The sequence below is a fragment of the Stegodyphus dumicola genome, chromosome 5 (assembly GCF_044657685.1).
Source record: "Stegodyphus dumicola isolate Sdum_Otavi_A_Nest chromosome 5, ASM4465768v1".
Taxonomy (NCBI): domain Eukaryota; kingdom Metazoa; phylum Arthropoda; class Arachnida; order Araneae; family Eresidae; genus Stegodyphus; species Stegodyphus dumicola.
The window spans coordinates 194,160,962-194,188,139 of record NC_140772.1 but is presented as its reverse complement, the minus strand read 5'-3'; the positions used below and the strand labels follow the sequence as shown (position 1 = coordinate 194,188,139).

Here is a 27,178-nt window from a genome sequence, read left to right as displayed (position 1 = left end):
TTAAGCACTGGCTAACACTGCTTTTAGGACAACAAAGAAGTCAAAGCACTAAAACACATTAATGCAAAACAGAATAAAACCATACTCAATTCTACAGAGGATTTCAGTATCTAGTGACATTGGTATGAAGTTCTCAGAAGGTACTGCTGAACATCAGATAGGGATTAATGGCATTTTATCACATTCCAGATATAAAATTGGCATAAAAATTTTAGATATAGAGAATTAATTTGCTTTTGAAAGCTTCTAAGATTTCTTCTGTATGCTATCTGCAGCAGATATTAGAACAGAAGCTGAACTTCATAAAATGAAGATCCTGAAGTATAAGACATTCCCTAAAATATTTTCTATGACTAAAATGGGTATCTGGGATATGGGGGATTTTTTTATGTTAACTGACTCATATTATAATATACATGGTGAAACCCACAAAAACACTAATGCAACCCGCCTATTTGCTGGGGTTCAAACAACCAGTGTTCAGTGACTTTACTTCTTGGCCACTGGTGGGCCTGGAAATTGTCAAACAACTACCTATAAATTATAACAAAAATGGGCTGCAAATTATTTGTCAGAATGCATATTCTCAATGCTTTAAAAGTTCAAAGGGTGCATATTCAAGAAGTGCATATTTAGAAGAACTAAGTGAATGCTTCGCTATTGAGTTTAAATATTGCTTTCAAGGTCCGTTCAGTAAAATATGAAGGACAGCATTTAAGATCTAGAACTTGAAAGCTATTTAGTATAAAATCTAAAGAATTTTTAAATGAATTTCTCCACTTGTTGCTAAAAATAATGCTAATGATAAACTTTTTTAATATTCAAAACTGTGCTATTTGAATATTAAAAAATTAATTAAAATATTAATATTATCTATTGTAAATATATAAATTCATTTGTTAAAATATTATGCCTTTTATATCATTGTGTTCACTAACAGTTACCCAATTTCTTAATAAAACAAAACAAGTTTGAAAATATCATCACTAAAGTTACAAAAGCAAAAACATGATAAACTAATAGTCGCTTTCTCTAAAGAAGATGAAATTTGTTGTCTACTATTATCCAAAAATTGATCAACTAAAGTTATTAACGCTTGCTTGATGGACATTGAATAAGTTATTGATGACAATCTAGAAATAAAATGCAGCTGTAATGAGCAAAATATATGTTACCTAATAAACAATAATTTAGTTTCTGATCTCTCAGAATCTTATTATCACTGTTTCCATATTCACCTATTCTGTCTTGCATCCACTCCTTCTACTTCAATTAATTTCTTTTCCTTAGATGATTTATCTGTTTTAGTTTCAAGTATATATCCCCCAAAAAAAAACACCTATCTTTTGACAGCCTTATTCTGAATTGCAACATCTAAACTGCAAGGCTTTCAATTAACTAAATAAAAAATATCAGTTAAAAATTATCAACTACTCAAAAAAAGGGGGGAGGAAGGAGGACTATCAAGTAGAAATAAACCAAATTTTAATATGAAAAAATTAACAATTAAGCACATTTATATTCGACATCAGATTTTTATTCTTTTGCTTTGTTGAAAAATATAAATTAATATCTCAGTCTAGTCCTAGTCCATTAAGAAAATCAAGGCTCTGTTTTACAGAATGATTATAATATGATAATAATATGCACTCATATTTTTAACTTTTTTTTTCTTAAAATGGTGTATTGGTGTTGGTGTATTTAATTATGGAAAAGCACACTAGGGCTATCTGCCTAAGGGGAGGGATGCCTTTGTGGAGGACTTTCTAAGGAAAACTGGCTCGTATACACGTTACACATGGGGAAAACCACGAAAACGCCCATGCAGCCAGCCCGTTCGCGGAATTCGAACCTCGGACCGAACTACCAGTGTTCAGCGACTTTACCGCTCGGCCGGTTGGGGCGTTTTCTTAAAATGAAAGCTAATTTTATTTTCTGCTTTAAAAATTAAATAGAAAATGCAATGGTCTTTAAAAACCATATCATTCCTGCTTATTTTGATTTAAATGAGACTATAAAAAACTCCAAATGCTTGTTTCTGTTGCAATAGTAAAAAATAAAATGGAAATTGAAGTTATAAGGAAGATAAACATTACAATGCAGTTTTTAATATTAATTAATTAGATAAAAGCAAAATATATAAATATTATGGATGCATTAAACATGTATTGATGAATAACCGTCTTAAAAACCCTGACCTGCATTTCAGCAGTAAAGAAACTATTATAATGGCTATTATAGCCTGTTATAGTGGAATTTATCATGAGTGGAGAATGCTGACCTTCATTCTGTTGCAGTGTATTTGTGGTATTTTTGTTTATTTTGGTTCGGAATCAAAGCAGAAATTGTGAACTGAGTAAGGTAAATAAACAGAGCTGACTCTTAACTGCATCATCTGATGTAAACGTATGGAAATGTTCTCCAAGCTTCTGAACTCTTTCCCCCCTTTTTTTTTTATATGGGAATATATGTCCTATTGTTTTAGAAGTTTTATTCATTTCTCTTAGAGTCTGGCTAACACTGAGGCAAATATTTAGTGTATTGTTTAGTAAAACATTTTTATAATTCAAATTTCATGAAAAGTATAATGATAAAATTTTCAAATCAATTTTGCCTGAATATTCCTCTCATAATGCGCCAAAAAAATGCAACAATAGGATTACAAATTTAATTTATGCAAATTTTTTTCCAAAGTTAGGCTCAGCAATGTAGATTGCCCATCTCAACAATACAGTGCATCTTGTCACTGCAGTGTTCCAAAAGAGCGGTTCGGTTAATGGGCGCCCATCTTGAAAGAATTAAGACTCTCCTAATTTGACAAACGTAAATTAAACCACATTGGCAAGGAATCCTGTATATATACCTCAGGAGCTCATTTCTGGAGTGAGGTCATTAGGTATGGAGCTACGGATTTATTTACAGAGAAAAAAAATGACCCGGAAACTGAATTTCTGTAAAATACATGCAATTTTATTGATAGTCAATGGAAAGAAAGGAATTATAATATAATTGTTACATATAGGTCCTAAAGATAGACAGTGCTTTCTGATGTGTTGAGAGGAGAATTTTTTAACCATTTAGTTAATAATGTTAGGTGAAAAGCCTATAACAACAGAAACAGTTTATAAACTATAAACTGTTTCTGTTGTCAATAGAAACTGCTTTTAAGTAGTTTAGTTCTTTTAAACGCAACGTATTTTTATTTAAAATGTATTTTCCCGATTGGCAACAACAGTTTTTATTCAGAATGATAATAATTTGAACTGTAATGTTTTTGAGCAGTAATGTTGACGGTAATGTTTCTGAATAAAGCAAGTATCTAACAATTAATGTTTGACGGAATTTGTTTTTAATAAAGGAACTAATTAATTGCTAACATTTCAGAAGTGGAATAAACTAGAATTATTATCTAGAATTATTAACAACGTATTGCCTTAACGTACGCTAAGCCTAAACTGAATGCGGAAGCTCGCCAAAACTGAAAGTAGAAAGGTTCGTGAATTTATAAACTGTTTCTGTTATGTCTAAGTATTAAACGGAAAGAACTTAAGCATAATTATTGTATTATTATTTGAAAATTGAAGTGAGAGATGGCTTATTTGGCAAGAGGCAAGAAAAGTGACTTTAAAGAACTTGCTTTGGAACTTTATGTAGATGTCCCTTCTGATATTAAAATTGTAGGCTTAAGACATATGATTTTGAATAGTAAGAATTATAATGAAGACTTTACTAACCAAATGCTAGATAGAATTATAAATGATCGTTTAGACAGGGAAAAGTCAGAAATTTTAGAAAAAGATAAGCAAAGAGCATTTGAAATGGAAGAAAAAGATAAGCAAGGAACATTTGAACTTGAAAAATTGAAAATAGAAGCGGAAATCAGAAGTAGTAATGTAAATGATTCTGTTCCTTCTAATGTTAGTAGAAGTAATATTTGTGATATGAGTAAATTAATGCATAAGTATAATTTGAATGAAGGTGATATAAGTTTTTATTTAGTTTTATTTGAGAGACAGGCACGACGTATTGGGTTAGAAGAACAAAACTGGGTTTCTCAGCTGTTGGGTCTATTGCCTTATGAAATAACTCAATTAATTGTCCGTGAATCAGAAGAAAAAGCTAACGACTATAAGCACGTTAAACAACTGCTACTGAGAAAATTTAAGTTAAGCCCTAAACAGTTTCGGCAAAAGTTCGTTGATCATATTAAAACGTTGCGTAATACGTGGAAGGACTTCACGTTTGAATTAAAAAAATATTTTGAAGAGTGGCTTGCTGGATTAAATGTAACAGATTTTGACTCTTTAAAATACCTTATTATTACTGATCAATTAAAGAAAAGGGTCCACGCTGCTATCCGAGACCATTTCATTGATGATTGGTCTAAATTCATTAATCCTGAAGAGTTGGCTGAAAAACTAGATGAATATGAAAATATTCGGGCAGGGATAAAAGCACTTCAAGTAGAAAATAAAACTTTTAGGCATAATTCTAAGCCCAAATCTGGTTCTAAATTTTATGAAGGATCCTATAATCAGTATTCAAGACAAAGAAATGTTAACGATTCCATGCAGACAGATGGTAATTTCAACGTGGGTTTTAAAAACAGTTTTGATAATAAATACAATCTGAGAGATAAATTCTATACAACAGACGACAGGAGAAGGGACTATAATTCTGGCATCCGCAATGAAAAGGGTGAGCCGAAATGCTTCAATTGTTATGATTATGGACATATAGCGACGGATTGTCCTCAACCTAAAAAAAAAATTATTTGCAGGGAATGTAATGAAAAGGGTCATACTTTTAAAAGGTGTTAGCGGTGAGGTGCTGTACGGAAGCATTTTTATCATTTGAAACATTTGTTGGCATTATTGTAAGCATAAATTTACATAATACTATAACAATTAATACAGTGACAAATATTATGATCTTTAGTTTTTATCATGGGTGATAATAAAAAACAAGAAAAGAAAGCAACAAAGAAAAAGTATTTCACTGGACACTAAAAAGCAAGTGATTAAAGATTAGATTCTGGTGAGAGTCAATCTCAAATTAGTGCTGCATTGAATTTGGCAACTTCAACAATAAGGACAATTCTTAAGAATAAAGAAAAAATACTGTCATCGGCAACTGCAACTACGTCGAGCTCTGCAACTAGAATTACCCGTTCTAGAAAAAACATTATAGAGGAAGTGGAAAAACGACTGTCTATATGGACTGACAACGAAATTGAACGCAGTATGCCATTAGGCCAATCTATCATAAAGCCTTCTTGACAAAAAGGCAGAAAATTGGAAACACAGAATAGACTGAATGATCTGACTGGCTTAGAATTTTATTTGTTTTTATAAATATATTCGTTTATATTGTTTTTATTTTTGTAAGAAATAAATGTTTGGTTTTATTTTTATTAAAAAACATTATTAAATTTAATACCTAACCAATTTTCTATCCATCTTCCCCTAACTCCATTATTTACATGTTAAGATAGCCTCGTTTAGCGCTGTTCCGCATTACGCTCTACTTTGATGGAACGGATCTCCCGCGTTAAGCGGGGTCTTACTGTACGTCTAAGAATCCAGACTTGACAAATGTTAAAAATAATTTATCCGTGGACCAGAATTCAGGTGTTTCACCAGCTGTATATTTAAAGTATACTCGCATCAATAATGGAGAAGAAATTACTGCAATCATAGATACGGGCGGCTAAGAGACTGAATCTTATAAAACCTGATGTGGAGGAATTGTTTGGCTTTGGGAACCAGAATAAACCAGCCGCTAGAACATTGGAAAAAGTAACTGTTAACTTAGAGATTGATAATGTGGAAGGAAAGGACATTACAGTTCTCATTGTAGGAGATGAAACGCAACCATGCGACTTACTAGTTGGTCGAACATGGATTGATTTACCACATATTGAATACGCCAAGATAGGTAATACCTTGCACATACGCTATGCTAATGACTGCCCATTTTCATAGTTGCAAAATGATAGCAACACTCCGCGAATTAAACTGAAGGCTTCCCAAGAAACTCAAATCGAAAGTAATACGGTTAATTTCGTGAAAGTTAAAACTGATGAAATAAATAACGGTTATGTTTTAATAAGGGGATCGGAAGATGAGTTGGGCTCATTATTGGAAGTAATACAGGGAGAAACAGTGATACCAGTCACTAACTACAGCGATCGAAAACTAATTTTGAAAGAGAATCAATGTATCAGTAGAGCGGAAGTAGCAGAATTAGTTGAACCAAGTTCAGATCAGAAAACTGAAAATTCAAGTCAAAAGGAAATACTGATAATAAATGAAATTAAGAAGTTTAAGAGACCGATTACTTTAGAAGAAATTAAAGTTAATAACAATATTACGCCAGAGAGAAAACAGGAAGTTTTACATTTGATAAATGAGTATCGAGATTGTTTTGCATTAAATATGGAGGAATTAGGCTGTACAAACTTAACAAAAATGGATATTAAAGAAATTGAAGGGAGTAAACCTATTTGCATGAAGTCGTATAAAACCAATGCCGAAGATCGTGCTTCTATAAAGAAGATAATAAATGAAAGGAAGAAATACGGAATTGTTACTGAAACAAGATCTCCGTATGCTAGGCCAGTTTTCCTCGTAAAGAAAAAAACAGGTGAATTAGGATTAGTGATAGATAATAGAAAGTTGAATTCGCAAACTGCTAAAGATAAATTTCAACTCCCTAGGATAGATGATCTTCTTGAATGTCTTAGTGAGTGTAAAGTTTTCACTATATTGGACTTAGCTCATGGATATTTGCAGATTCCTTTAACTGAAGAAGCGAAACTGAAAACAGCTTTCATCACTCCAGATGATACTGGTCAATTTGAACGTATGATCTTTGGGTTAGCTAATGCACCTGCAGAATTTCAGAGACTTCTTGAATATTAGTAATTCTTGAACAATATTACGCCAGAGAGAAAACAGGAAGTTTTACATTTGATAAATGAGTATCAAAAGATTTAGGTCCGTTGCTTAATAAAGAAGTATTGTGCTATTTGGACAACATATTAATTCCGGCTAAATCTTGGGAAAAAATGATGGAAAAACTTAGGAAAGTGTTTGATAGATTGAGAGAAGCAATGCTGACATTGAAACTGACAAAATGCGAATTTGGAAAAGTTGAAGTTGAGTATTTGGGATTTCTAATAAAATCAAATGGTATGCAACCTGTACCAAGAAAAGTACGAGCCATATTAAACTTTCCTAAACCAACCAATGAGCATGAAGTTAAACAATTTTTAGGTCTTACAAGTTTCTTTAGAAGGTTTGTACCGAAATACGCAGAAAAAGCTGAGCCGCTAACGAGACTGACGAGGAAGGATGAAACATTTCGTTGGAACGAAGATCAGCAAGAAGCATTCAGTACTTTAAAGGATCATTTAACTAATGAACCAATACTAGCATTATATAATCCCGAAGCAGAGACTGAAGTTCACACAGACGCGAGCAACAAAGGGCTGGCAGAAATGCTGTTGCAAAAAGGTGAAGATAGAAAGTGGCATTTAGTTTCTTGTGTAAGTAAAGGAACAACAGAAACCGAAAAGAATTATCATTCAAGCAAATTCGAATTAATGGCTATAGTTTGGACTTTGACACGACTTCGACAATTTTTAATTGGAATCCGATTTACGGTAATTACAGACTGCCAAGCTTTAGTTTATTTAAACGTGAAGAAAACTTCAAATCCTCAGATAGCAGGGTGGAGTAATGTGATCCAGGAATACAATCTTGAAATAAAGCACAGACAAGGTAAAAAAAAATGAGTTACATAGATGCTGTGACGTCGTGGATGCTTCATTGGGAACGGAATCAACACTGGTATTGGTGATGCATCACTTTAATTACACAACATAACACAGATACAACATTTAATTAATACATTTAGAAAAACTTGAGTACATATCCGAGTTGGTGACACGATCAGAGACGTTAACGAAGATAGCATTCGTCATCACTGGACAAATTTAGTCTCCACACCTCAGCTCGCTGGCGGAGCTTCCCAGCACTCTCTCACAGGCGTCTGAACAGAAGTCTCATCTCTTTACGCATGCGTAATTCTCAGTTAAGTCATTGCCATTCACAGTTCTTTAAATAAGGTGTTAAAATGAATTTAAATCTTTTAATTATCTTTTTCATCTGCATACTCGTAGTGTGAGGAGTTTGCTAACGAAGTTCTCTCTAGTCGAGAGCATCATAGGTCTTTCTAGTAGAGAGTTCAGGAGCGTTCGTTACAGACTAACTTCTTCCGCCTCCAGATTTTGTTTTCCTCGGACACAGAGGAAACAAAACTTCTTTTTTTAAAGTTCCTACGGGATAAAATACAAGTTCAGCTTGGCGTTCGCTACACACAAACACCTTCCGCCTCCAGTTTTTGTTTCTCCGGACACAGGAGAAGTAAACCTTCACAGTTCACAGTTTCTGGTTTCAATAGGGATTGTTCAACATTTTACCAGTTAATTTTAAACCACACTGTTACAAAGGCTCTCCACTCTCATAACCAGGCCATCATAACAAAAAATACATATAACAATACATATACAATATATGGAAAACCAACACAGAAATTTTGTCTTTATGGATAAAGTTAACAATTTACTATATAGTATGAATTTTTTAAAAAAAGTACAATATACATAATCAAATAACAAGAAAATTTAAAAGAAATTATAACTAGTCTATTTAACTGGCATGTACAGAGTTTCTACTTAAGCAGTCGACATTTAAGTTGTCACTTCCCTTTTTATGATGTATCGTAAAATTATAAGATTGCAATTCTAATGCGCAGCGTAACAATCGACCATTTTTACCTGCATTATTTTTTAGCCATACTAGGGGATTATGGTCAGTTTGAATTGAAAAGTTAGTCTGCTCATCTATATACCCTTTCAATTTTTTTATTCCATACAGAATTGCGGCACACTCTTTTTCAGTGGTGGAATACTTCCGCTCACTATCAGTAAATTTTTTACTGAGATACAATATGGGATGTTCTTTTCCTTTATCATCCTTCTGGGCTAAAACAACACCATATCCTTGATCTGATGCATCTGTCTGTAGTATAAATGGTTTAGAAAAATTGGGTGCATGTAGCACAGGCCTACTAGATAGCTTTTCTTTTAACGATTTGACTGATTCATTACATTCATCATTCCAAACAATTTTACCCTTTTTGTTATTCCCATTTAACAAATCTGTCAAAGGTGCGGCTATAGCAGAAAACATGGGTATATATTGTCTGTAGTATCCAGCTAACCCTAAGAAAGCTCTAATCTCAGTTTTAGTTGTGGGAACAGGAAAATTTTGAACCGCTTCGATTTTTAGTTCTGCTGGAGAACGTTTTCCTCGACCTACTATGTGACCGAGATATTACACTTCTTCTTGTGCAAACTTGCACTTAGAGGGTTTAATAGTTAAATTCGCTTTCCTTATTCTTTCTAAAATTTCATGTAAATGTTGTAAATGTTCTTCCCACGTTTCAGAAAAAATGGCAATATCCTCTAAATAAGGGGTCGCATATTTCTCACATCCGCACAATATTTCGCTCATCATTTTACTAAAATAATAAGGAGCATTTTTAAGTCCAAATGGCATGCGCAAAGGCCTATATACGCCAAAATTTGTAGCAAATGAAGCAATTTTCTGAGCCCTAGGGGGTCAGCGGAATTTGCCAATAACCTTTAGTTAAGTCTATCAAGGTGATAAATTTGGCTTCTGCAACAGTTTCAACACGTTGCTCTATATTGGGGATCGGATAGAACTCGGTACGCGTTATTTCGTTTAACTTTCTGTAATCATTACACGGCCTAGGATCCCTACCTGGTGCTTCAACAAGGATCATGGGTGAAGTATACTCAGACGGTCCTGGTTCAATAATCTTGCATTTTAACATTTTTTCAATCTCGACTTTAAGAATTTCGTTCTGTCGATTTGTCATTCTATAAGGCGTATGCTGTACGCGTTTGTCACTGATTAGTTCGATATCATGTTCGACTAAATTTGTTTTCCCTGGAATATTCGAAAATATAGCAGAAAACTTTACCAACAACTTTCCCAACTGCAGGATTTGTTCATCACTAAGTCTTTCTTTAAGATTATCTTTTGCTATTATTTCATTAAAATCAAACACATTGGGGTCGGTTAACATATAAGGAAAATCCTCCTCTAATTCCGAGGGTTCAACTATCTCCTCGTTATCAAAGAGCACCATATTCAAAAGTTCAGGTCTCTTATGATAAGGTTTTAACATGTTGATGTGATACACTTTATTCCCTTCCTGATTCTCTTCAAAACTTACCACATATTTTGTTTCTGATAATCTTTTCTCTATTTTCCCCCGGCCCTTTCCATTGAGGAGCGAGTTTATGGGGTTGATTCACTGCTAATACTAATACGGAATCTCCTGGCTGGAATTCCCTTTTCACGGCATTTTTGTCATACCATTTCTTCCTTTTGTCTCTCACCTCTTCCATTTTCTCTGTAGCTAATTCTCTACATTTCTTTAACCTATTGATTAATTCGAAAACATATTCTATTACGGTATCTTCTTTTTCCTGAGGATCTAACCATTTCTCATACAATAATGCGACAGGCGTTCTGAGGTTGGTCCCGTACACTAATTCAGCTGGACTAAATCCTGTACTATCATGCGTTACTGTCCGCAGGGCAAAGGGAGCGGCAGGTAATTGTACTTCCCAATTTGGGGGCAGCTTCAATACATAATACCTTTAAGACCCTTTTTATTGACCTATGGAACCGTTCTACCGGATTGCTCTGGGGGTGATAAACCGAACTTCTGGAAATTTTTATACCAAACTTCTTCAAAAATTCAACGGTTAAGCGACTCATGAAAGATTTCCCTTGATCAGTTTGAACCTCCCTTGGAAAGCCCATCCGACTAAATACCTGCAAGAGTGCACTTATAACAGATTTCGACGTTGTATCCGGTACCGGGACGGCGTCAGGATATTTGGATGCTAAGCACATAACTGTAATAAGATATTTATTACCTTCAGTAGATGTAGGCATAGGCCCGCAAGCATCTACATTAACCTTACTAAAGACATCCGATATCACAGGTACTATTACCAACGGTGCTTTCTTTTTGTCACTTCCTTTTCCTACACGTTGACAGGAGTCGCATGTTTTAACGAATTCCTCAATGTCTTTATAACAATTTGGCCAGAAAAAATGTCTTAGTAACCGGTCTTTTGTTTTCAGAACTCCTAAGTGACCTGAAGTTCCTTCATGACAAATTGCTTTAATTTGCTCTCTGAGGATTTCTGGAACAACAATTAAATGTTCTTCTCCTCCTAACTTATTTACCTTCTTTTTTACTAAAACCCCATTTTTAATCCCATAACTTGTTTTACTTCCGCTTTTTACTAGTTCTAATAAAGGGGCAAGTTCTTTACTTTTTTGTTGTTCATCAATAAAAGTACTTGAGTCTATTTGAATCGCAGGACTTGTGGGGACACAAAGGTCGACAGGAGGTAATATCTCTCTGTTTTCAGACTTCTCATGAGCATCATCCTCCTCTTCCAATTCTAACTCATTCTGCTCAGAATTTTGATTCGTCTCACTTAAATTTTCCGCTTCCTTAAATTGCCGTGCTTGAGATCGAGTAACGGCCGCATTAACATTCCCGACATATGACGAATAATTTTTCTCAGTTCCTCTGAGAAGAGCCGCTGTCTGGTTGCCTAATATATATCGTCCTTGGTCTAAGTGGTCTCCTATAACAGCTGCTTTGGTGGTTACTGTACCCAAATCGCATTCAATATCTACTTCAGCAACAGGTAAACAAGTCATATGATCATTCAACAAATGTCGAACCCACACGTGTTCTCCCTTTATTCGATCTATGTCTACATATTTCTGACAAATAATATCTACCGTTGCTCCTGTATCTCTTAGAATAGGTACTTCAAAACCATTTACTCTTCCATTTAATGTATAGGGATCTAACAGATTCTTCTCTGATCTCCCGCTTATCCGATACAAATCTGCCTTTTGAGTTTTTAAATTAGGGCACTGAGGACGTAAATGGTCAAAAGATCCACATTCATAGCACTGGAGTCTTTTTCTCCTATCCAAATTCGAGTCCGACTTTTTCCCAACATTGCGTGCATCATCATCTTTTTTAAATTGTGTGCCTTGAGGGTTTTTTCTATTTTTGAAAACGTTACCAGTGGACTGAAAAACACCCATTTGTCTACCTGATATTTTCGTTTTAAATTCACCCAATTTCGTTTTCCCAACCATCGTCTTTTTCGCATCTTCAAATTCCTCTATTTTACCCACCAACTGTTTTGGTGAAGTGATCGTGGCCCATTCATCTATAAAATGTTCCTTAAACTCATTAGGCGTGCGCCTTTTAATCTGATCTACCACCATTAAATCCTTGAGTTGCTCAAATGTTTCGATTTTTAATCCCTTAAGCCACCCATCTAAAAATGTCTTAATTTCTTGATAAAAATCGTACCACGTAGAATCCGGATTTTCTGAGTCTTAACAAGAAGTTGCCGAAACTTCTCCGCACTTAATTTAAATCTTTTAAGTAGTAATTCTTTAATATGTTGGTAATCTCTAGCCTGTTCTTCAGGTTCCCTAGCAATTATATTATTTACCTCAACCGGAAGGACACCAATGAGATATGACACCCATTGATCCGTGGGCAATTTTAGAACTTTAGCTTGCCTCTCAAAAAGTTCTAAGAATAAACTGATATCACCAGTCTTTAAATTAAACTTGGGCATTAGTTTCTGAAAATTCTGATTAAATACGGTTTCACTTCTAGGTTTAGCAGATTCAGTGTTCTGTTTTGCTTTAAGGCATTCTAGTTCTAACTGTTGCTTTTCAATTTCTTTATTTTGTTGTAGTATCTGAAATTCCCTCTCCCTAGCTTCCTGTTCTAACTGTAGTTCTTTCGCTCTTGTTTGCTTCTCTAAGTTTTCCTTTTCTATCCTATCAGTCATAATACTTTCCAACAAATTTTTAACAAATTCTTCCTCATAAATTTTACTATTCGTTATTAAATGTTTTAAATCTATCACTTTCATATCTTCTAAAGCTATTTCCCCAAGTTCTGAAGCGACAAGGAATAGATCCCTTTTCTTAGCTTTCCCCAAAAATGCCATTTTTACAAAAGTAATTGCTCAAAACAAATAAGAACTCAAATAGTTATTCACAAATAATACACATAAAAATATTTTCTTCTTGCTTACAAAATTAGGCAAATAAAAATAAAAGGTTAATAAAAGCATTATTCATTTTGGATTTATTTCCATTCAAACATAAAAGGAATAAACAACCTTACTGAATACTTCGTATAAAAAATAATAACAAATTCTTTTCATTTAGTACAGCCAGACAGAAAAAAGTGTGGCGCCAATAAATATAGTGGTACAGTAAATATAGTGGTCCAGAGTGGCGCCAATAAATATAAACACCTTTAATTAACTATCGTTTTCATGACAGCCACTTCCGTTAGCAACCACATGGCCAACGCAAATACCACGTAAATTCGATAGGCGCAGGTTTAAATCAGAACACTATTAGAACTTTTCTTTACTGCTCAAAGCTTAAATTTTTTATACAATGAAATGATAAAATTTAACATTCTACTTATCAGAAAAAACATATCATATTAAAATACAGCACTGGTGTGCTTTCATGAGAAAACCAAAGTAACAAGTTTTTAATATCTTCAACAACTTATTTCTTTCACAAGAATTTAACATACATTTTCTTCTAATGACTTAGAAGTGAAAATTGCAATATTGCACTGATGTGCTTTCACATATACACAAATTAAATAGTTCAGATTCTATCACACCGATTGATAGCGAAACGTTAAATATAAATGCACTGATGTGCTGTTTATTTACGGGAATGGATTTTTTCCATTATCATACAAAAGAAAAATATCTCGTTAGATATATAAACGCAATACTTTGATTGTTTTCAAAAACTCTTATGCACTGATGTGCTACGTGTTAATGGGAAAATGTTTTCCCGAATATACCACAAAAGGAAAATATCTTGTTAGATATGTAAAACAAACACATTGAGTGTTTAAAACTCTTATGCACTGATGTGCTACTTCTGCTTTGGGAATTGATTTCCCGAATAAGTAATACATAACTACATTATACACTTCAGGCCTGGAAATGAATATCGTGGAGAACACATACCTGGTCTCTTGTCACACAAATCTCGGTGGAACCTCCAATTTTTATTTTCTTTTTGTCTGTGACGTCGTGGATGCTTCATTGGGAACGGAATCAACACTGGTATTGGTGATGCATCACTTTAATTACACAACATAACACAGATACAACATTTAATTAATACATTTAGAAAAACTTGAGTACATATCCGAGTTGGTAACACGATCAGAGACGTTAACGAAGATAGCATTCATCATCACTGGACAAATTTAGTCTCCACACCTCAGCTCGCTGGCGGAGCTTCCCAGCACTCTCTCACAGGCGTCTGAACAGAAGTCTCATCTCTTTACGCATGCGTAATTCTCAGTTAAGTCATTGCCATTCACAGTTCTTTAAATAAGGTGTTAAAATGAATTTAAATCTTTTAATTATCTTTTTCATCTGCATACTCGTAGTGTGAGGAGTTTGCTAACGAAGTTCTCTCTAGTCGAGAGCATCATAGGTCTTTCTAGTAGAGAGTTCAGGAGCGTTCGTTACAATGCATTGAGCAGATCGTCAGTTGATCAGCCAGAAGAAACTTTAATTAACTTTAGACTCTATAACTGAAAAGAACTTGGAAGTATGTTTAACGCTAACGATAGATGAACAAATTCTTATGATTCAGCATTCAGATCCAGAATTACGCAAATTAATAGATATTTTAAAGAAAAAGATAAATGATAGAGCGAATGCAGAGAAATATGTAACTGAAAATTACGTCTTGACGAATAATCGATTGTTTCGTAAGTAAAAGATCAGGAAAAGGAGAAATTGTTATATGTCATACCTAAATCGATAAGAAAAGGTATTGTAGTAAAATTTCACGATCTTTTGGGACATTTTTCAGCAGACAGAACTGTTGCCAAAATCAAGGAATCATACTGGTTTAAAGGAATGAAACGATATGTTATGCGTCACATTTCGATGTGTTTCCAATGTCTAGTAAATAAAATGCCTAGTGGTAAGAAACAAGGAGTACTGCATCCAATTAGACCTGGTAGAAGACCTTTTGCAATTATACATACAAATCATTTAGGACCATTCGTAAAAAGTTCAAGAGGAAATACAGAATTATTTGCAATAATTGATAATTTTACGAGATTTACACGTTTATATCCTATGAAAAGTACTGCAACCAAGTATGTGTTAGTTGCATTGAAGAGTTTTGTAGATCATTTTGGGTTAGCAGAAAAAATTATCAGCGATAGAGGAACATGTTTCACAGCGAAGGAATTTCGAGAGTATTGTCAAAATAATGGAATCAGTCATACACTCAATTCAACTCAACATCCAAGTGGTAATGGAATGGTGGAAAGAGCAAATCGAACAATTTTGGCTACGATTAAAACGAGTATGGAAAATCCGAATCAGAGAGACTGGGACAAAAAGATTAAGGAATGCGAAAGAAATCTAAACAATATGATAAATAAGACTACAAATAAAACTCCTTTCGAAATGCTTCACGGTTATTCACCAAAATTTAACGACGGATTGATGAGGTTGATTACAGATGAAGACGCAAATGAATGGGAGAATCCAGTAATCTTACAGAATGAAGCTAGAAAGAGAATTGAAGATATGCAGATGAAAATGAAAGCAAATTATGACAAGAAGAAAAGCAATTCTTTAACATTCGAACGAGGAGAAATAGTAGTTATGAGAAGAGTACTTAAATCAACTGGAGAATCAACCAAAACACAACAAAAGTATCGAGGACCTTTGGTAGTTACAGAAGTTTTACCAAGTGATACTTCTCTTCTAATTAAGTCACTCAATTAGAAGAGAAGGTGAAAGGATATTTCTTTAGTACGACAGCTCATGTGAGCCAATTAAAGTCATGGCAGTGTCAAGCTGAGTCAGAAGAAGACGATGATGATGGTGATGACATTAGTGTTACTGGGAATAACGATAACAACACGCCGCATATTACTAAAACTAGGACACGGAAAAAGAATAGAAAACGACGGTGAATCTATATGACAGCTAAAGACTTTCGAACTATAAACATTAATATTACAGATTTAATTTTTTTAAATATAAGTTCTTAATGTTCCGAGGTCGTAACTAAGTCAGGATGCCTGAATGTAAACGCAACGTATTAATTTTTATTTAAAATGTATTTTCCCGATTGGCAACAACAGTTTTTTTCAGAACGATAATAATTTGAACTGTAATATGTTTGAGCAGTAATATTGACGGCAATGTTTCTGAATAAAGCAAGTATCTAACAATTAATGTTTGCCTGAGACATCCAATTCCCACCCATTCTTCGATACCTTGGCCACATGCAACATATCCCAATTTCAGTATTACTGTATATTGTAAGTCTTCATCTGTTTGACAGTCATAGAGTAAATAAGTTAAGACTACATATTCTGATTCATCAAACCAAATTAAATACATAATTAGTGATTATTAAGTTACAAGATTGAAAATTTAGGCATATTATCATAAAGTTTATGTAGTACAAGAGCTTGGCAAGACTAATGTTGCTTAGAAGAAACATTTATAGAATATTTACACTAATACTGAAGAGGTTTACTACTTTGGAATACTCATAGTTCTCAGATTGCGAATTGCCAGTAAGTCTGCTAAAACACAACTCATTCAAATTTTCAGAATGAAGCAGTAAATCTAAGAAAAAAAAAAGGCAAGTAAATTTTATGTACAATATAAATAATAAATAAATAATGCAAAAGTTCATAAAAAACTTTTCAAAATGAAACGCAGTTTAAAAGCAAATAATAAATAATGCAAAATATTACAAACTTCAGTTAGTACAAAAAAGTTCATTGCACTTTATAATATGCAAATAAAAATATTATATAACAATATTTGAATTTAATAATATTATTACATAACATTTCAATCCTCCTGATTTAAATATTGCTAAAATGCTGGAAATGACAAAGAATTAGAGATATTTAAAAATAATTCACAATTTGATATATATTTTTTAATTCAACTCTCCGTTCCTGTTTTCTTAGACCATGTTTTGTTTATTAACTATTTGATATTTCAAGGATATATATTATTTAAAAATTCTAGAACTCTTACCTGTATTTTTATCTTTCATCTCTTCAATTTTTTCCTACAACTGTTGATTGAATTTAAGTTCTTGCTTGATTAATTATGGTAAAGTACTTAAATTTTTTTCTTTGGGAAGAATAATTACATGCAAGACATTCTAAGGAATACTAGCTCATATTTATAGACAATTACCCTTAGAAATCATTCATTTTCTTAGAAAATTAAATTTCATAAATTTAAAATATGAATACATAAAGAATTATAGTATGAATATTAACCACAACAATTTTCTATTAAAGGAATTTTAAGGGTTTTCAAAGAAATGAAAGAAATGATGAAATCAAATAAAACTAAAGAAATGATGCTAATATTGCACCATACTTTACTTACAAATACTGCTCACAAATATGAATTACACAAAAATTTTAAAATATAAATAAATATGAAACCTTCTTATAATATTAAAATATATTATTTAACCTTGAAACATACTTTTAAATTGGAAATTTTATAAACAAAATAATTTGACTGTGTCACGTCCTTAATGTTTCTAAGTCTCTTCCAAGTGTTATAAATTAAAGTTAAAATAAGGGATGTTTAAATCTGAGAACTGTGAAAAAACTCAAAAAAAAATTTTTTTTAATATTGTAATTTGTCATATTATGATTAAATTGAAATTAATTTCATTTACGAAAGATAAACAAACATTCTTATCAAGTGCTTATACTTATCATTTTTACAAATACAGAACAGCAATACTGAAAGAATTGAATAAAACCAGATATGGCACAATCTCAAGCTCTACTGGAAAAAGCAATCAGAATATCGAATACAGCAAGCAGTATTTTAGAGTCAATTGACAGCCATATAATTTATATCACCACTGATGACTTTTGTGTATAATTTTACCAAACTCACTTATAACATGCAGAAAATCGTTTCTGCTATATGGCTCATCAATAGCTGAGGTCTTTGGGAGGACAGCCAAACAGAAAGATTAGAGACTTTTCATAGCAGTCACTTTCTTAAACTTAAAAAGATTTAGCATATGATTGGTAGTTAGTTATGTTCACTCAGGTGATCACCTCTAGTTTCTGGGAACTATGAGTGGTAGTGAGAAGTTTTAGCATGTAATTTGTAAGAACAGAAAGACAAGTAGATGGGAGAATATAATATAATTTAAAATATCGCTTTCCTTTTTGATTTGTTGCTCCTAAATAAAATGAAATTGATGGCTATATTACTCGTGTTAATTGTAATAAACAATTTTTGTTGATTACTCCTTCTTTTTTAATTAGAAAAAGAATATATTTCCAGATGACCAAGTATGCCAGGGACTTTGATCTGTCTCTGTCTCGTAAGAAAACAAAATGCATTATCAGCACATATTTCTATAAAAAACTCATAAGGTTAAAATTTACTCTACAAAACCCCTTGGCGAATCATCTCTTTTTTGATGCCAAGAAGGACCGATCCTTCCACCAGCTACACAAAACAAAGACTTACACAAACTCGGTGTCCATTGTAGCGAATAGTTTATCCAACAGATGGCAGTATCTGCCAAGCTCCTTTGGTAATTGTCAAGCGCATGCGCAAGCGGAGTGTAAAAAGAAGTATATTATTAGGAGAATGAGCTTTCGTTAAGAATGTTGCTGCGCGTTTTCGCTATGTAAATAAAAGTATATTTTTATAACATAGATGTTCTTTACTCTCTAATGCGAAGCACTAGGTTAGTGCACGAATCTCTTCTGATTCAGAATCCATTTTCAAACCGTGGATCACCACAATAAAAAGTGGCGTTCGTGACAGGACGCATTAGTTAGGTAAAGGACACTTTTGATGGTTTAACAGTAGAAATGGAAGCCTTGAAAGTAAGAAGAATACCACTGCGTGCAGCCTTCACGAAAGCATATAATAGCCTACATGGGCATTTGAATGAGTCAGAATTGAACAGTGATGTTCTATTATCGTCCCTGGAAGTTCTGGAAGATAAAGGATTTCGACTACAACAGTTGGATGAAGAAATATTGGATCTCCTATCAAAATCGAAAGAAGTCTCGCAAGAAGAATATACTAAAGAATTTGAGTCGTGTGAGACTTACAAGGAGAAATTAATAGCAGCCAGGATGAAAGTGAAGCAAGTCACTGTGAAAATAGAGAAAAATTTGCTGACTCATGCATCGGTAAATGAAACCAGAACTATTGATTCAACAACAACGGCAACGAATTTTAAGCTTCCGAAAATAAATTTGATTGAATTTACAGGTGATCCACGAACAATGGTTGAATTTCTGGAATACCTTTAGTAAGATACACGAAGATCCAGTGCTATATGATCATTTGAAATTCGTACGTCTGATCCAGGCTACTGCTGCCAAATCGAAAGCACGGGAAATAGTGCAGAGTTTCCAGACAACTAAAGAAAATTATCCGAAAGTCATCGAACATTTAAAGAATCGTTTTGGACGTGAAGATATTTTTATACAAGTGTACGTTCGGGATTTATTGAATCTTGTGTTGATAAATAATAATGCAACCAAAAAGGACTGCGCTATCATCGTTGTACTACAGTTTCGAAACAAAACTGCGTGCTCTGGAATCTCTCGGTGTGACTGAAGATAAATACGCTAGTGTTATTTTTCCGTTAGTTGAATTTGCCTGCCCCCTGACATCTTACGCGTGTGGGAGAGGGAACGGGAGAGCTCGTCACAACAAGGTAAGAGCGATCTTGAATCTATTCTTCTGTTTTTGAAAAATGAAGTGATATCTGAAGAAAGAATTAAATTAGCGCGTTTTTCTTTTGATAAAAGTAGAAAATCTAAAAGTTACATTAATGATGAGTCTAATATTCCTTCCTACTTGTAATGATTTGTATACAGGAGACAAATTTAAAGAAAATGCTCCTATTAAGAAAGTTGAGGAATCGTGTTTATTTTGTGATAAGCCACATTTAACAGAAAAATGTTTTAAAGCTAGTACGCTTACATATCAGGATAAAAAAGATTTAATATTTAAGAAGGGTTTATGTCTATTATGCTTGAAGAAAAACCATATTTCTTGTAACTGTAAGTCCAAGGTTAAGTGTTTAATTTGCCAGAAAAGGCATTTGGCAGTAATGTGTCAACAAGTTCCTTCTCAATTGAAAGAGACTAAACAAGTAGAGCCTGTGGCGAAAAATGAGGTCAATGTTTTGGCTAGCAGATCCGCGAGCTCCGATGTGTTACTACAAACATTAATCGTAAGGGTAAAAAATGGCAACAGGGAAAGGATAGTCAGAGGGATTATAGATACGGGTTGCGAGAGAAGTTATTTAACGAAAGATATTACAGATTCTTTGAAATGTAACAGTGTTGGTGAAGTGAAATTAGTTCATAAATTATTCGGAGGTGTAGAAACAAAAGAAAAATTGCATTCTAAATATATAGTTAACTTGAGTAGCCTTGATAATAAATATGTATGTAGTGTGCATTGTTTAAGTGAATCTGTTATCTGTTCTGATGTTAAGAAAATACCTAAAGGTCCTTGGTTGAAAGAACTTCGTAAATTAAATATTCAAGTGTCAGATGTTGAGGGTAATGCTCCCGAAAACGAAAGCGACATTAAATTGTTGATAGGTTCTGATATTGCTGGAAAATTATTCACCGGAAATATTAAATGTTTACAAAGTGGTTCGGTCGCGATTGAAACAAGTTTGGGATGGATTTTAATGGGTATAATTCCAGCGAAGGAATCTCTGGGTATAAATGATTCTCTTGCATGTGTTTCTTTATTGCTAAACGAAAGATCAGCAGAAAACTTGTGGAAGTTAGACGTTATTGGTATAAATGACCCAGTTGAGTCTAAAAAGAAAGCTGAAATTCATGAGGAGACCATGCAGTATTTTGAGGAAAATTTGAATTTGGATTCAGACGGGAGATATGAAACTGCATTACCTTGGGTACTGGACCCCTCTCGCTTGTCTAATAATAAAACGTTGGCAGAAAAACGCCTGACTAATACGCGAAGGAAATTATTAGATTCGAACCAAATTAAAGTTTATCAGGAAGTATTTGATACTTGGTTGAAGGAACGAATTATTGAAGAGGTAAATGAAGGCGAAGTAGATAGAGAGCACTATTTGCCCCATAGGCCGGTTTTTAAAGAATCTAGCGAAACTACGCGATTAAGGCCAGTTTTTGATGCTTCGGCACATGCTAAAGGAGAACTTTCCTTAAATGATTGTCTTGAGAAAGGTCCCAACCTAATAGAAATAATTCCAAAATTGTTGAATCGTTTTCGGAAATATCCTGTTGCAGTAATTTCAGACATTGAGAAAGCCTTCTTGCAGATTGGTATAAGAGAGAAGGATAGAGATTATTTACGTTTCTTTTGGAAAGGTGCAGAAGAAGAGAATACTAAAATTTACAGACATTGTCGCGTGGTTTTTGGGCTTAACTGTAGTCCATTTTTATTAGCCGCTACGTTGAACTATCATTTAAATCGTGCCCCAGATCAGTTTGCAGCTACAGCCAACATTTTGAAGGAGTCGTTCTATGTTGATAATTGCCTGACTAGTTTTGAGAATGTTAAAGAATTGAATAGATTTGTACTAGAATCGAGAATGTTATTGTCACTGGGAAAGTTTAATCTTAGAGGATGGCAGTCGAATTGTGAAACCGAAATAATTTCCAACTCTAAATTAGATACATTCGTTTGCGTTTTAGGGTTAAACTGGGATTTGAAGGATGATACTCTTTCCTGTAAAATTGAGTCACTAAAGAAAGAGTAACGAACGCGAGTAAACGAACACTCCTTTCTTGCGCGCATAAGTTATTTGAACCAGTAGGCTTCCTTTCTCCCGTTACCCTGTTCCCAAAGTTGATATTGCAAGAGTGCTGGAAATTACGATTAAATTGGGATCAATAATTGCCAGAACATTTAGAAAAGAAGTCCATGCAATGGGTAAAAGAACTGAAACTGCTGTCTGATGTCAAAATTCCTAGATGGCTTAATATTGACAGATCGGTTAACGGAGATGTAAGTCTTCATGTTTTCAGCTATGCCAGCAAGCATGCCTATGCTACCTATATTTTCTTAAGAGTGAAGACCGAAAGTAAGGTTTATTTAAATTTTGTGCAAGCACGCACTAGAGTTGCACTTTTAAAGAGTACATCCATTCCTCGTTTGGAATTATTATCCTGCTTAATCGGAGCACGCTTAGGACGTATGGTCTTTTCAGATTTGAACATGCCAAATTTAAGAACATTCTTCTGGACTGACTCAACAACCGCTTTGTGCTGGATCCAGCGAGACGTACGATGGGGAACTTTCGTTTGGAATCGTGTCCAAGAAATCAGAACACTTACAAAAATAGAAGATTGGCATTACATCCCTTCGGAGCTGAATGCTGCCGATCTCCCTTCTAGAGGCTGTTCAGTTAAACAGTTTTTGCTGTCGAAATGGTGGGAGGGACCATCATGGCTGTTAGAACCAAAAACGTCATAGTCAAGAGGCACCGATTTGCGGGATGAAGAGATCATAAATTCAGAAAGGCGTAAATCAGTATTGACAACTCTTAACAAAGATTCTAAACCTGACAATTGGTATTACAGGTACTTTTCACCCATAAAGAAAATTGTACGCATGTTAGGTTGGATTCTTAGGTTTTACTTTAAATTAGCCAAAATCTAAATTTATCGCAACAAGTTTGGCAATATTTGCAGAAAGGGTGTACTCCAACTGCGCTAATGAAAATCCCCTCCCCCGTCGAGCTATAGTCCAACTGCGCCAATCAAAATTTCTTCCCCCTGCTGCCTACAGGGTTACAATTTAACTTTTCGAAGTCAATTGTAGCCAAGAGGAAAATAAAAATAAATAAATAGAATTACATATCACAAGAACAAGTAAAAAATATCTAACAAGCAGTCTAATTACTTGAATAACAATAATAAATGCGAGAGCTAACAAAGAAAATAAAAGGTATTGGTAAACATACATATTAGCATTACAAACATCTTTCATTTATTATAATAATATCATAAATTAAATAATTATAAAGCATACAAATTATATTTTTAATAAATTACATCAACAATAGTCAAGATGTCTGAACTAGACTGGAAAATTTAATAGAGTTCACTAGCGTGCAAAAAATTATTCCATATCCAAGTGTGTTAAAGTGTGCTAAAAATATTTTTTGTTAATTAAAGTAATCATGTAAATGTTTGCAGAAACTAAATTTAGTTAAAATTAAAAAAAGCTTAGCATGAAATCTATTATAACAAAATTACTATGCATTTGGAACACTGAAGTATAAATTGTAAATAAATTTAAATTATTATGCTAAGAAGTTTTTTCTAAAATTTATCTAGAAGAAAGGAATTAGATAAACAATACTGCAAATTAATATAATCAATCAGGCCTTTCTTTAAATAAAAGTTTATTTTTTTAACCAAAAATTAAAAATTGGGATGCAAAAGTTTGAGTAATATACTTGGAAATATCTGAACATATTATAGAGTCATTAGGATCTATTTGGAGGCCGAAGAGATGAAAGATGTTTATTAACAACGTCTTCGCCGGGAATCGAACCACCGACCTCTGGAATACCGGCCCAGTGTGCTACCGTTACACTACGAAGGACGCTAGGAAATTGAGAGAAATACCTTATAATACAATTAATTAGAAATGTATAATTAAATTAATAGCAAGCTAATTAACAGTAACATTAAATTTAATTTCGTTTAATCTAAAACAAGCAATCGATCAGGAGCTCCGCATAACTGAAGTTTTAATGCTATTTTACGTAGATTTGCGTATAAAATATCACTTAAAAAACAAGTGAATAATATACTGATAGTCAACAAGAATTAAAATACAGTGGTTAAAAATATAACTACCTGTCAGATGATATGCAAAGTTGCCATGGCTAGAGAAATTGAATGATTATAGAAAACTCAGTTAAGCGCTCAGTGTGAAAAGAAAATTCCGGTATAAACATGTTAAGAAAATTAGATGAAGAAATAATCTTTAATTTATCGATATCCATATAAACTCCATGCTTTTGGAAAAATGTTACATATAATTTGCACCGAGGTATCAATCACCGAAACCGAGTTAATTTCTTTCCTTATTTTTTCTTATCAGAGGGATTTATAAAAAGATATGCTAAGGTGAAATTGTTTGCAATATTTTTAAAGAATAAATTAAAAAAGTATTTTTACTTCATGAACTGAAATTTTTACGGTACGTTTTTCCACAGTAAATAAGTACAAAAAAAGAATGACCTGGGGGATCACTGGGACTAGAAACTCGGGTCGAACTACCAATGTTTAGTGAATTTTCCGCTTGATCATAAGACCTTTTGAAATTAGGCTGAACAATATATTAAAGAAAATAGAAGATACGGCACACGTAAGAACAAAAGTGAGCTGAATTAGTGATTTACATGTTTGGTGAATGAGTTAAACTTACCTGTACGCCATTATGAAATATTAGGAATGTAGCATAAAAGCATGAGTGAAGAAGGCAATGGCCATCTAAATCATTGTAATCTAAATGTATAACATTATCAGTATCTGCTATTAATTTCAATACTGCTGAAAAAATTATAAATTAATTACATTATAAATCACACGAACTCGTTGCATTATAAATTATAACAGTTAGAAATATTATTAGCGTGATTTAGCGACCATCTTTGTTAACAAATAATTTCAAATAATTAATTTAACAAATAATTCAGCCTGAAACTAGGTTAGAAAATAAGCTTCATGCTGAAGATTAAGCTTTGCCAAGGTGTTAGAAACGTCTTCTGTTAACTAGAGTTGTGATGCAAGAATTTGTAAAAATTATCATTTAAATATAAATTGGCATAAATACAAAGTATATAAATTCTACATACATGAAAACTTGAGTACAGTGCAACAATATGTGAAAAAGGAATGGATTAAAAAGGAACTGAAAATCCCAGGATATGAATATAAGGAAGTTTGAATTTTTTTTTTTTTTTTTTTTTTTTTTGTTAATTATGAAAATTCTGCTGACGCTCATAATTATTAATTTAATTATTAAATATGTATTAGAAATTAAATGTATGCCAAAGTACATCAGGTGGAAAACAGAATAAATATGTAAACTTTCTTGTATTAAAATATGGAATTTGTAACAAAGTTTAAATAACCTTAAAATAACTTCAATGACTAAAAATGGAAAGCTTAATACGGGAATATATTGCAATAATATTAATGTGAATTTAGAACGACTTAAGAAGTCCAATTTTGAGATTTAATAAAGAGAATTTTTTAAATTAAATTAGAATTGTTTATCTAAAATGGTAAATTTGAAAGTTAAAACCATTCTGCTATCTAAGAAGATTTGTTAATATTTATCTACACAAGAAACTTATTTAAGGTGAGCTACAAATCCGATATTTAATAGGTTGATTATGTATCAGTTTTGCGTATATCATTAATCTAACAATTTTACTTTTCAAAACTGTGATATATATATATATATATATATATATATATATAAATTATTTCCTAAACAGTATTGATTAATTGATTATATTATCTCCTAAGTTTAATTAAAGTAGAATTATTTTAAAAGTGTGCATCCATACTGGTAAGTTATATTTTGAAAGATGTTTTGAAGTAATTTGAAAGCAAAATGTTAAAATGTTTTAAACGGGGACTGGAGTTAAATCATCACGAAGAATAATATTTCAATTGTAAAAGGAAAAATTAAAACATGTAATTATTGTCATTGATCGGAAATTAGATGACTTTTCAAGGGGAACAAACCAACTCCCGTTCAATGAACAATAATTGATAAAAATACGTAAATATGAAAGTGTTTCGTCTTTACTCGAGTTAAAGCCAAATCGGCAATTCTAGTCAGGCCAAATATTTCCGCGAATAGTTGCTACTCAAAGAACTTATTCTCATGAAGCATTTTAGTCAATTCAATTTGGAGTAAAAATCAATTACTGTAGAGAAATCCTGTAAAACTCGAGTAACCGTCCCCGACACTATCATCTTTATGTATTTGAGTACTATATTGTTATTATTAGTAGAAACCATTGCCTTATCAACCATTGCCTTAAAAGAGCAGGCGTTAAATACTCACTCTAAATCACTTAACTGATAGGGATATGATAATTTATTCCTAAACCTGAGAAGGCGGTATAAGTTGGATGACTGTCAGTTGAAAGATTTGTATATAGTGTAATTACTCAATTGTATATATTGTAAAAAGCTCTTCAGACATATACTGTTACTATACTGTTACTAAAAAAATGGGCCTATTTCCTGCCTTTAGACTGTCTATTAGCTCTTGGACAGCGAAAATGCCTTTTTCCTTTCTTAAATTCTTAATCATTGCGACACGACAATTAGCCAAAAATTAATTAATTTCCATTCACTAGTATTTTCTAAAAAATCTTAACAGACGGTCTCTCTCAGATAAGAACTCCACAAAATACATCCCTCAAGAATTCCAAGTCCCACCCACTACCATAAATTACTTCACCCAAGTCTTACCGACTGATATTATTCGAAGCCCCTACTGCCGCTAAGAATTTTCGGACACCCTACACTTCTGAGTCAGACACGAAGAGAACACTTTGCCAACTCCCCCACTAGAAAGAATGTAAGTTACTTAATACCTTTCTGGCCTTTATATCTTCATGTACATTCACTATCTTATTTATATTATTTTCTGTATTATTTTTATATTATTTTTATGTTTTCTTTGATTCGTTTTTACAAAGTTTGCATTATTTATCTTTTTTATAATCTTCTATGTTTATTTCAACTTTACTTTGAATTCGATTTCATAATGACAATTTCCAATGTTTAATTTCTACTAATAATAATAATATAGTACTCAAATACATAAAGATGATAGTGTCGGGGACGGTTACTC

The 27,178-nt window shown here is 33.0% G+C and overlaps 1 protein-coding gene across 1 annotated transcript in view; it reads right to left on the bottom strand.

The window, feature by feature from the left end:
* Positions 1-27,178, bottom strand: part of LOC118204374 (putative ubiquitin carboxyl-terminal hydrolase MINDY-4) — a 70,697-nt gene that overhangs the window by 31,505 nt on the left and 12,014 nt on the right. Inside the window, exon 2 of the mRNA XM_085817508.1 lies at positions 16,764-16,876. The gene's annotated coding sequence lies outside the window, so the exon portion shown is untranslated. The remainder of the gene's footprint in view (positions 1-16,763; positions 16,877-27,178) is intronic.